Below are 12,010 nucleotides of genomic sequence, written 5' to 3'. Positions count from 1 at the left end.
CTCCAGTTGTTATACAATCATACTTTGTATTTCATAGTTGTGTACATTTTTAGACAAAAGTAAAATATATTAATGTAGCATTATTTCTTTGTTCTTTCCTTATATTAAACAATATTACCTAGAAGTACATTTTCTATGGGTGTATTATATGTTGTATGCTTACTCTTACCTCTCTGTGTGTGTGTGTGTGTGTGTGTGTGTGTGCGTATGCATCTTCAAGCATGTTTAAAATCCACAGGAAAACTTCACGTGCCTTTCTAAGGAGCACTGTCATCTTATTTTGAGACAGGACTTCTCAGTGACTTAGAACTCACTGAATAGATTGGCAGACCAGTGAGCTGGTGACATATACGTGTTCCTTCTCTGATGTGGGAGTGTCATATATCAATCTGTTGATTTCATTGGCTAAGCAATAAAGAAACTGCTAGGCCCATTGGATAGGCCCACCCTTAGGTGGGTGGAGTAAACAGAACAGAATGCCGGGAGGAAGAGGAAGTGAGGTCAGACTCGACAGCTCTCCTCTCCGGAGCAGACACTTCAGAGAGAAGCCATGCTACCTGCTCCAGGGAAGACGCACGCTATAAAGCTCCGACCCAGGATGGACTTAGGCTAGAATCTTCCCAGTAAGTGCACCTAGGGGTGCTACACAGATGATTAGAAATGGGCTAAATTAATATGTGAGAATTAGCCTAGAAGAGGCTAGATAGGAATGGGCCAAAGCAGTGTTTAAAAGAATACAGTTTCCGTGTAATTAATTCGGGGCATAAGCTGGCAGGGCAGGCGGCTGGGGTTTTGGGGATGCAGCCCCGCCTCCCCTATTACTACACTTCTCCAGTACTGGGATTAGAAGAAGAGCACCACCACCACAGTTTTTTTAGATGGTTTCTAGGGATCAAACTCAAGTCATTAAGCTAGCAAGGGAAGCTACTTTATCAACTTAACCATTTCTCAGACAGTAATTTTTGAATATATAAAATACTATCAAAGAGAAATTTGTCAGAATCAACAACTGTGGATAAAATAACATTAGATCACCCTATTGTTGTGCGTTCATCATGTTGTATGCTAACAAGCTCTATGTTTAAATGGATCCTATACTTTTTCAGGAGATCTTTGAAAGTGTGTCTATGGCTGACATCTAGAATTAAGAGGTCACTTCCTAAGGCACAAAGACCAAATCAATATTAACTGCCCTTCCCTCCCATTCTGTGATTCTATAAGTTATCATTTATAGAACATCTAAAGCTGGAATTGATTCTGAGTATTTCAAGCTAATGCGTATTTCCTGTCATAAACAGAGCAGCTTGTAATACAATATTTGCCAAGAGGGCAACTCTTACTCTGGGTGTTAATTACGCAGTCAGGAAAGCTCAGAGTATATTTGCATTGTCTACCAATATATTCCTGCATCTTTGGACTTTTTGTAAAAGACCTAATGCATCTACTCCTGTTAATTCCTGAAGTATGCACTTGTTTAACTGTTCCTTTTCCCAATCAGAATTTACAGTAACATCGCAAAACCCCAGTCCTCCACACCTCTCTCATTGTCTAAAGGTGGAAAGAAGTTTGCAGAGAATCTCTTTTATGAGTACCAGTCTAGCATGGTTATTATCCTCACCTCTCAGTGATTCAGTTCTTGTACGATATCTTAACTGAGCGAATATCCAGCATAATGTTTCTCAACTAAAAGAATTAGAAAATGATGGTATTTTTGAAGGTTTCAAATTGCAGGTTTCCCACCTCCTTTGTTTTACATTTGTCTATCTATTCTTCTGATTCCTGAGACTTACCTTGAACCAACAAATATGCAAAGTTGTGACCGAGCTCAATGCAGAAGCCAACCCTGTGTCAGCTACTGTAGATGCTTCTTTTCAGTGCCCTTTATTATCCAGCTCTTGCAAGTCGATTGCTACTGCTAAAAGCTCAAGCATATCCCTGTTTTAAAGGTTCTATATTAACACTACTCCTTTTTCTGTAGCATATTGAATGACCAGTGGTTCGTTCACAGCAAAAACCATCTAGGATATATTTCAAGTTCAATTGTTCAAATTTAACATTTTCTAAAAACTTTAATGTTAAAATGATGGTGAGAAACAGCTGAAGGTGGGATCCTTTGGGCTAAACAGGTCTGTATTCCCAAGAGTTCTGCATCCATAAACTGGGCTTTCTGTGCTCTTATAGATTACAGAAAGCATTAAAAATAAAGAGGAAGAAAGGGAAGGTTACAACAGGAAAAAGAGGGGAAAGGAAGAGAAGGGGAAGAGGTGGGAGGGAATGGAAGAGTGGGGAAGGAAAGAAACAAAGATAGAGGGTCTGTTGGAGGGAAGAGGGGTTAATTATTCAAGAGAATAGATCAAGCATACTGCTAATATGACTTCTGAGAGGCATTCTGAGTACTCAGGCTGAGGGGGGGGGCTTAATTGGGGGAGGGGGAGGGAAATGGGAGGCGGTGGCAGGGAAGAGAAAGAAATCTTTAATAAATAAATAAATTAAAAATTATTTTCCAATGATCAAAATAAAAGAAATGTGAAATAAAAAAATAAAACTTCAGAGACTCAAAAAAAAAAAAAGGGAAATTTTTATGTCCTTGATTGGGCTGAATGAAGAACTCAGGGTAGTGGTCAATTCTCATTATTGGAGAAGCCTTGCTTTCTTAGAATTATGAGCTATAAGAAAGCATGTCTGATACTTGACATGTTTTAACCAGCTAAAAGTGTTAAGCAGGAATCTGTCAAATGTGTGGGTCCAGAAATATCTTTATGAAGGCACCTGTGGAAATTGAGGGTATTGGTTAACATGAAACTTACTTGGCCACACTTTTCATCAAAGTTAAATAAAAATTATCATCATTCCTACATTTTGCCATGTTGATTGTGGTAAGTAATTTCCACAGCTACTAAGGGAAATGAGATATCCAAGAGCCAAGGAGAGTTGTTCCCAAACCTACAGCTAAGGAGAGGTGTGAAGGGATTTGAATCTTGACACTTTTTCTTGGTTCTAGCAGGAACTTGAGGATCTGAAAATGAAATCTTCAGGTCTTGTAACCCATCTGTTTCTCTTAGATTGTTGCAGACAAAGCCTTATACACCCTAGTTGGATCTGCAGTGCCCATAAGGGCCAAGCATGACCTTAGACTCCTAGCACCTCATCTTGGTGCTAGGATTGCAAATAGACATCATTGGGTCCCACATTCTGTCAATGATTTTTTTTTTGCCACCTAGTTCTTCCTTGAAGAAAAGATATTCCTTTAACACCATTAAAATGCACATAGAGAAAGGTTTTACAACAATACTAAAATGAGCAAATACACAATAAGGAATATATCTTACACCTAAGCTGGACAATTCAGAAGCTACATGACAATATCAGTACTTAGACTTTTAAAATAAATAGATAATTATAAGTCTTCTGTTTAAAAATACTAGTCACATAGGAAATGCTGCTACTCAGCTGACAGTTATTCTTTGGAAACATTTTCCTGGAAGTATATTTGTTCTCTACCTTGCATAGCCACCTTGCTGAATTATAGACACTGGTAGTAAAATAAGAAGCTGGCAAGGAAGAATCACATGGCTATCACAATACAAATATCAAAAGTTAAACAAGTAAAAAATTGTGGTTGAAATAAGCCTTGAGTCAGATATGACTTTTGACACTGCTGTAGACTAATAGGAGCTGTTGATGGACACCTCTCCAAAGGTGATCTGATGTCAGATTGGAAGTGTAGTTTTAACAGGTTCCTAACTGCTTGGAACATACCCAAAGATAAGTCATTAATACTTGAGGGAGAATTTCAATTACAATCCAACTCCTTTCTGAAGAGCTTATGGAGAAATCATTTTCTTTCATACTTAAGAACACTGAAGATAAAAATGAAAAATCAAATCAGGAAGGCCATGCCAGGGTCCACAAGGGACAGAGAAAACATTGGCACATGTGGTTCAGAGAGTGTTCACTTGTTAGGACTCTCTTCTTTCAGTTATCACAGAGCTCATCTAAACTGATCTGAATGGTTGGTAAGCAGTCAGAATTGTCAGGTACATAAAGACCGAGACAGAGGTCATTTTTACTCTACTGAAATGTTCTTTGGTATTTGGCAATAGAAATTTTAAAAAATCAATTAGATCATAGTGTCTGTTCCTCAGCAGGCAATGTATAAAACAATTGAAGTAGCAAAAGCTGATCACTTAATTCTCAGAAAAGAACACTTCAATTCGTTCCTATTGTCAAATATTTAACAAACATCTCTAGGAGTATATAGTGTGCACATCCCACAGCTACAACTCCGTGTGCTTAGATTTGTCTTCATATAAAAATGCAAACTATTTTACTCTGATATTTTACTTTTTCATATTTACTTTATCATTTTTACTTTATCATTCTTGCTAAATGCCAGGCAGGTGTGGTGGATTCCCTTATTCCCAGGATTTGGAAGGCAGACATAGGGGATCTCTGCACAAAGCAGCCAAATTACAAGCTCAAGACTCAAGAAGAGACTGTGTCTCAGTAAATAAAGTGCAATGATGTGGGAATACACTAAACACGGTGTCCTTCTTTCATAGTCATGCATAGAAAGTATTCCCTATATGTGCATAAGCATGCACACACTGGGGCACACACTTTATACATATACACATGTAAGAATATGGTCCAAAATTTTTACAAGTTTCCTAAAAGAGTGAAAATAAAAATCCACCCCCTCAAAAAATACCAAGTCACTGTGCTAATTAACCAATTATTCTGTTGATGATTTTACATTCATATTGAGAACAATGCAAAAGGAAGAACATGAATTAAGTTCCCTAAAACAAAAATGATAAGGAGAAGAAAAATGAGGTGAATTTTAAATGAAGGTAAGCTTCTCATGGCTCCATACCAGTCAATGGCACTTCACAGTGTCTTATCTGTGCACCTGGTATCAATCAATGTGACAAGCTTTAAAATATTAAAGATGAGCGGAAAGCAAAGCAGGTATCGAGGTGGAGGGTATTAAATTTCCTCTTGCTTTCCTCAAAAATACCAGGTATTTTCTTTGTTCACAGTAATACACAGTTACTTTTGTTCTCTTGTATTTACCTAATTCTGGTGTAATTGTTAAATAGGATTCCATATAGTTAGCATTTCTCACCTCAATCACAGTCTTCAAACGTAGGTTCAGAAGGCATTTCCATGTTCTGCATAAAAAGACTCTTGAGTATATGAAGACTGTAAATAGTAACCTTATGTAGGTTACTTTGTGAAATGACAAGTCTTTAATTTCTCTTGTCTAGTATGCATGATATGAGGTTGTCAAAAAAGGCTTCCTTTTGTTGCCTTCATTTAGTCTTGATCGTTTTTTTTTTGTTTGTTTGTATTTTTTTCTGGCAGAAACAGTCATTTATTGTAGGACACTGCTGCAAAGACACCTTCTTTATAGTTGATCTCTTCAGTGCACCCCCTCCTCACCCTACCGCACCACAATAACTTTGCACTAATTAGAAAATCTTGTAGCAAAAACATAGATATTAATCAAAAGGAATCGGGTTTACATTTGGAAAATAGTATTAATTTTGAGTTAAATAGAATGCACAAATTATATATAGAGAGACAAACTGCTCAAGGCCATTGTCAAAGAGGAAGAAACACCAGGGTTTAGCTACAGTCGGAAATGCTTCTCCCTGTGGCCTAAAACAGAAGCAAAAAGGACCTACTTCAGGCAGCAGAGTGGAAAGATGCGAGTTGCATCTCCTGCTCTTCTGACTCTGATCTACCAGTGTCTTTCCTAGATGCACACAAATGTAATCTGTCTGTCAAGGCTTCCTAAATACGGTATTCCCCAAAGCAAAGGACAGGAAGGGGCATTTACAGACAGTAAGATGCCTAATACATAATGCAAATAAATCCAATATAACAATGGGAGGCTGGGAGGAGGCGGATACTTTTTTTTCCTTTTCTCAATAAAAAAATAAAAATAAAAAATAAATAAATAAATCCAATATAACATTGGATTGCCCTTTGCTCACAACTGCCTTCAACTACACTGCTTCTTTACAGGGAGCAACAAGTTGCCGTAACAAAATTACATTCTAAAAAATTACTTTGATGAAATGCCATTCTCCAGAATTGTAATGTAGATGTTAAGCTTCCATTTCTGTTTGTGGTGACACCATTTACATTAAATACATGGAAAATGGTCTCTCTGCTCCTCCCTGTTCTGGAGACAGCCGCTTCTTTTCGTGCAGTGCCAGCCTCGTTCCAGAGACACGATGGTGAAAATCGGAGTGAACGGATTTGGCCGTATTGGACGCCTGGTTACCAGGGCTGCCTTCACTTCTGGCAAAGTGGAGGTTGTTGCCATCAATGACCCTTTCATCGACCTCAACTACATGGTCTACATGTTCCAGTATGACTCCACCCATGGCAAGTTCAAAGGCACAGTTAAGGCTGAGAATGGGAAGCTTGTCATCAACGGGAAGGCCATCACCATCTTCCAGGAGCGAGATCCCGCCAACATCAAATGGGGGGATGCCGGCGCCGAGTATGTTGTGGAGTCTACCGGTGTCTTCACCACCATGGAGAAGGCTGGGGCCCACTTGAAGGGTGGGGCCAAGAGGGTCATCATCTCCGCCCCTTCTGCCGATGCCCCCATGTTTGTGATGGGTGTGAACCATGACAAGTATGACAATTCCCTCAAGATTGTCAGCAACGCTTCCTGCACCACCAACTGCTTAGCCCCCTTGGCCAAGGTCATCCATGACAACTTTGGCATCGTGGAAGGACTCATGACAACAGTCCATGCCATCACGGCCACCCAGAAGACTGTGGATGGCCCCTCTGGGAAGCTGTGGCGAGATGGCCGTGGTGCTGCCCAGAACATCATCCCTGCGTCCACTGGTGCTGCCAAGGCTGTGGGAAAAGTCATCCCAGAGCTGAACGGGAAGCTCACGGGCATGGCCTTCCGCGTTCCTACCCCCAATGTGTCCGTCGTGGATCTGACATGCCGCCTGGAGAAAGCTGCCAAGTATGATGACATCAAGAAGGTGGTGAAGCAGGCATCCGAGGGCCCACTAAAGGGCATCCTGGGCTACACTGAGGACCAGGTTGTCTCCTCTGACTTTAACAGTGACTCCCACTCTTCCACCTTCGATGCTGGGGCTGGCATTGCTCTCAATGACAACTTTGTAAAGCTCATTTCCTGGTACGACAATGAATTCGGCTACAGCAACAGAGTGGTGGACCTCATGGCCTACATGGCCTCCAAGGAGTAAGAAGCCCGCCCTGGACCACCCATCCCAGCAAGGACACAGCAAGAGAGAGGTCCTCGGCTGCTGAGCAGTCCCTGTCCTAACCCTTAACACTGAGCATCTCCCTCACAGTTTCCATCCCAGACCCCCAGAATAGCAGGAGGGGGCTTAGGGAGCCCTACTCTCTTGAATACCATCAATAAAGTTCATTGCACCCCTCAAAAAAAAAATACATGGAAAATGTTCAATTGTACAGTATGTAATTATTACCTCTACTTCTTTTAGATTATGTGGCTTGAGTGAAACATTCACAGAAAACATAGGAACATTCTTGTGACTGCTAAGCTATAAGAACATCAACACTGGAAATTTGTTATTACATGCACATAACTGAATGCTTCCATTTTGGGACATTTCAGAATTCCTCAGACTTTTATATACTTAACATTTTATAACTGCTATTTTTATATTGAAAAATTCTGTAATATCTTTCAAAATGTTTTATTTAAAAATTAATATTCTCTGGAAATAAACCAAATATTAGAGCCTTGAGATGGTTTCAATGAGAATGGCTTCATAACTTCATTTGGATGCTTGATACCTCATTACTGGGATGTTTTTTTTAGCTGTCATCTTGTTGGAGGTTATGTAGTCCAAAGTGCCGTGTGTGTGTGTGTTTGTCCTTAAGTGTTAAATTGTCATATTCATCTTTTAAAAATAGTGAAGTGGATAGCAGCTATAAAAATTATTAAGGCCATGTAATATTTAGGTATGTAACTATAATTTTATTGATTGTATAGTAAACTTTTTATAGGAGATGTATGTTCATCAAGTTCCTAATGAAAATTTTCTTCTTGATTATAGGAAAATAGTCTTGAAATATACGTAGTTTAACATTGATGTTTGATGGAAAAGAATTATTTGCCATTTGATCTGTAAGCTAATCATATACAGCACTTCCAGTATAAAGAGTAAGAATGACTACAGAGTAATCAGTTTGCATAGTGGTCTAATAACATTTTATTTGTATAGAGAAGCCTTTTGTTCAGATTCATTACAGAGTGGGAAGTTAAGAAAATCTAATGCTTTGAGAAAGGTTTCACAATAACATTGTTAATGTAATTCTCTGTATAGAAATGGAACTTTAACACTACTAGAAACACTAATGAATTATGGATAAATTCTATTGTTTAAAACTGCAAGATTTATACTTATGTAGTTTTTTTAGATAAAACATACTAAGGTTTTAGCCGTTAGTTTCTAGTGCTTTGGTTCTCTCTGATTTTCTTAATGACCAAAACTTAAGGAGAATTTTATAATAGGTAAATGAGAATTAATATAAGGCATATTTTGGAGATTTGTCTAGCTATGATTCATTTATATTATAGAAATTACTCTAATTTTAAAAAATTATGTAGATTGAAATTTTATAGATTTTACAATGCCAATAAAGGCAATTTTCTGCAATTTTTATTATTATTTCCAAAATTCCAAGGATAGATTTGTTGATTTTATGCATTAAGCAGATGTGGTTATTGACCCAGGCAATAAAACAATTTATATTCTCTGTTATTCAATTGATGTCCCATTGGATAGTTATATTTGTAAAAAGTATGCAGGATAACCTTTTATTGATAAGGTAGACTCTTTATGAAAATAACACTAAGTACACAAAAATTATGTATTTAAATATTATTTCTTAAATATCCCTTTAAATTACTACAGCTCTTGTGAAACTCAATGAGTTTCTCATGTATGCACTGAGAAATGTTGGCTTGAGAACACAAAATAAATGGAAATAAGAGAGATACAGGATACATGCAGTTACTGGTTATTTTAAATGTATTTATAAATATATGAAGCTATAACTTTGTTATGGTTACATATTTGTGAATGTGGCTATTGCTCTCCAATTTATTCACCTCGTTTTTATTTTAAAAAAAAATTAAATTCATAAATTCCAAGTGCTTTCTCTCGTGTTGCCTTGACCAAATATTTTTCAATATTTATACAATATAAAAATTTATAATATCTCTGAATAAATATTTTAATGTATTTTAATTTTTAACATGAGGATTATAGAGTAGTATATGTACTCTGCTTTTATTAATTTATTTCTGTATTCCCAGAAAGTGCTATAACATGATCCTTGGATGTAATAATAAAATATTTCTAGAAGTTTTAGAGTAAATTGTAGGAAGAAATACTATGTTAATCTCAAAACATTTGTGTTTGTAAGAACTAAATCTCCTGATGTTATACGTCCTTTTGTTGTTGAGTACTGTGTGAACTGAAGTGGAACTGGGCCATTAGCAGGGGGTGATGATTTCTTTGAGTCTCCTTCTTCCTTATTTCTGAGTATCAGAATGCTTGATGTTGGTTTAGGAAGACAGTTAGCTAGACATAATGTATTGAACTTGAACTTTTGTAGCTTCTGCAAATAGGCTCTTTCCTTTATTCAAGAAAGGACACACAGTGAGATTCAATGAACATTTTTTCCCTCAGCTTTCTGTTTGACATTATTTCTTTTTTTTTTTTTTTGGTTCATTCTTGGGCTTTTATTTTTATTTTAGTTTTGTATTTTGTTATTTTTGATTATGTTTTGAGATGCGGTCACACATAGTCTAGAATAGACTCAAGATTGCTGAATAACTAAAAATGCCTTGAATTCTTGTTCTGTCCACCTCCATTTCACAAATGCGGGGATTTTAGGTCTGAAGCACCACACTTGCTACATGGACTATTGCTGTGACTGTTTGTGAGCCAAAAAGGCAAGCTTTCTGAAATGGACACTGTCTAATCATGTTGGCAGAAGAGTTCAGCCACTCTGTCTGTATCTAAGTGCACAAGAAGGAGCAAAGGCAGGGAATGCTTCAGAATTGATTACAGATGGGGCTTTGATACCTTTGAAGAATTCTGCCTTTTTAAATTAAGACACAGAATTGTTGGAGGCTGTAAGACAAGGAGTGAGACAATCTTTTAAATATTGTCATAGTACCGTTCTGACTTCCACAGAGTGTGAGCATTGGAGAAATAAAGATGAGAAGCAAGGAGACTCTCTCTCTCTCTCTCTCTCTCTCTCTCTCTCTCTCTCTCTCCTTCTCTCTCTCCACACACACACACAACACACACACACACACATACACAGTCACGTGCACACTCACACACACAAGCTGACTCACATGTACGCAGATGCACATTCACATAAACACACACAAATGTTGGAAACATAGTTGTTTCAGACACAATGAGGAAGTTGATGAGAACTGATCGAATTTCCTGCTTTTGTGAAAGTAGATTGAATCTACTTCAAATCTGTGCAGATTTCATTATCTGATTTAAAAAAAAAAAGATGAGTTAAAGAATGAAGGAGGGAGCATGTGAGATTTTAAAGGCCTTGGCTTAAATGCCTGAAAAGATAGATCCAGAAAAGATGTAGGCCTAAGAAAAGAAGGCAGTTGTGACAGTTGGACATCTGAATGTATTAAACATACAAAGAGAATTGTATAATAAGACATGATGATAAGAATCTAGAGAGTGATGTAATTAAAGACCTTAAGCATAAACAAGTATGATCTGGATCAACAGCATTGGCAAATGTTCTAGGTAGTTAATTGTCAACTTGACACTATCAAGAATCACTGGAGAAAAAGATGAATATTTACTTGAAATGTTCCTCAAAACAGATTGGCTGTGACCATGTATGTGCAGATTTGCTTTGACTGTTGACTGATGTGGGAAGGCCCAGCCCACTACATGTGGTGCCTTTCCTGGGATGGTGTACCTGGGATGTGTAGGAAAGTTGGCCGAGAATGAGTCGGAAAGAGGGAGCCAGTCAGCCATACTCTTCTGTAGTTATTTCTCCATTGCAAGGAGGGGGCCACTTGCTGTACTACTGCTCCAGGGTCCCTGCCTTGAGTTCCTGCCCTAACTTCCCTCAATAGTTGTGATCTGGAAGAGTAAGATAAAATAAACATTCCTCCCTGAATTGCCTTTGGTCATCTTCTTAATCAAAATAACCAAAAGAAAGGGAAAACAGGTAAAACAATAAGGAACCTTAAGAGAAGCAGTTTACTTTATGACCCCGAAGACAACAGATTAAAGAAGTAGCAGAAAAAAAAAGCATTGGAATAATAAATTTATTAACATTTTAATTTCTTTTTTCTTGATCTTCTGAACAACTCCCTGTATTTGGTGATATTTGGATTGAAGAGTATTTATGAGAAGGAGTGAAAGGCAGGATGAGAGCAAACACTGTTCTTGGAATAACAAGTTCCCAAAATGTTTGCCATTCTTATTTTTCTTTTTTACACATTTTAGCAAACACATAATAACAATAATAAATCAATACAGCTGTAGCTCTCTACAGATGTCATGCTTCCTCATATGTTCATAGAATAGGATTTCTCTTAACATTTATTTGCACGTTTCCCACCGACCTACCACTAAATTCTTTATAACCAGATAGGAAGCCTTCAAATTCTTTACCAAGAAAAGAAGTAGCATAGGCTGAGATTAGAGGCTTAGACATGGGGGATGCTGTAAGGAAAAGGGGCATCTTTTTACAGGTCATCAGAGTGGGAGGAGGAAGAAGGTCAGCCTTCTTCCCACAATGGTGGGCATGAGTCCTTCATCACATCTCTAAGCTATTGTGGGTGTGAGCCATCCATTTTTTTGCTAATAGGTTAATTCAAGTGTCTTCTTATCACTGAGAAAAACAAGAACAATCATAGACAAGGCCAAGCAGCCCTAAATCTAGTTCTCCTTAGCTCAATCCAGCATCTGAG

General features: G+C 37.8%; 1 protein-coding gene and 1 pseudogene across 4 annotated transcripts in view; both read left to right on the top strand.

Annotated features, from left to right (window-relative positions):
• Window positions 1–12,010, top strand: part of Cadm2 (cell adhesion molecule 2) — a 915,204-nt gene that overhangs the window by 709,233 nt on the left and 193,961 nt on the right. The window lies entirely within an intron of this gene.
• Window positions 6,194–7,427, top strand: LOC142837701 (glyceraldehyde-3-phosphate dehydrogenase pseudogene; annotated as a pseudogene).

Source organism: Microtus pennsylvanicus, chromosome 1 (genome assembly GCF_037038515.1).
Source record: "Microtus pennsylvanicus isolate mMicPen1 chromosome 1, mMicPen1.hap1, whole genome shotgun sequence".
Lineage (NCBI taxonomy): Eukaryota > Metazoa > Chordata > Mammalia > Rodentia > Cricetidae > Microtus > Microtus pennsylvanicus.
Note: the sequence above shows the minus strand (reverse complement) of the source record. Positions and strands in the feature narration are given on the sequence as shown.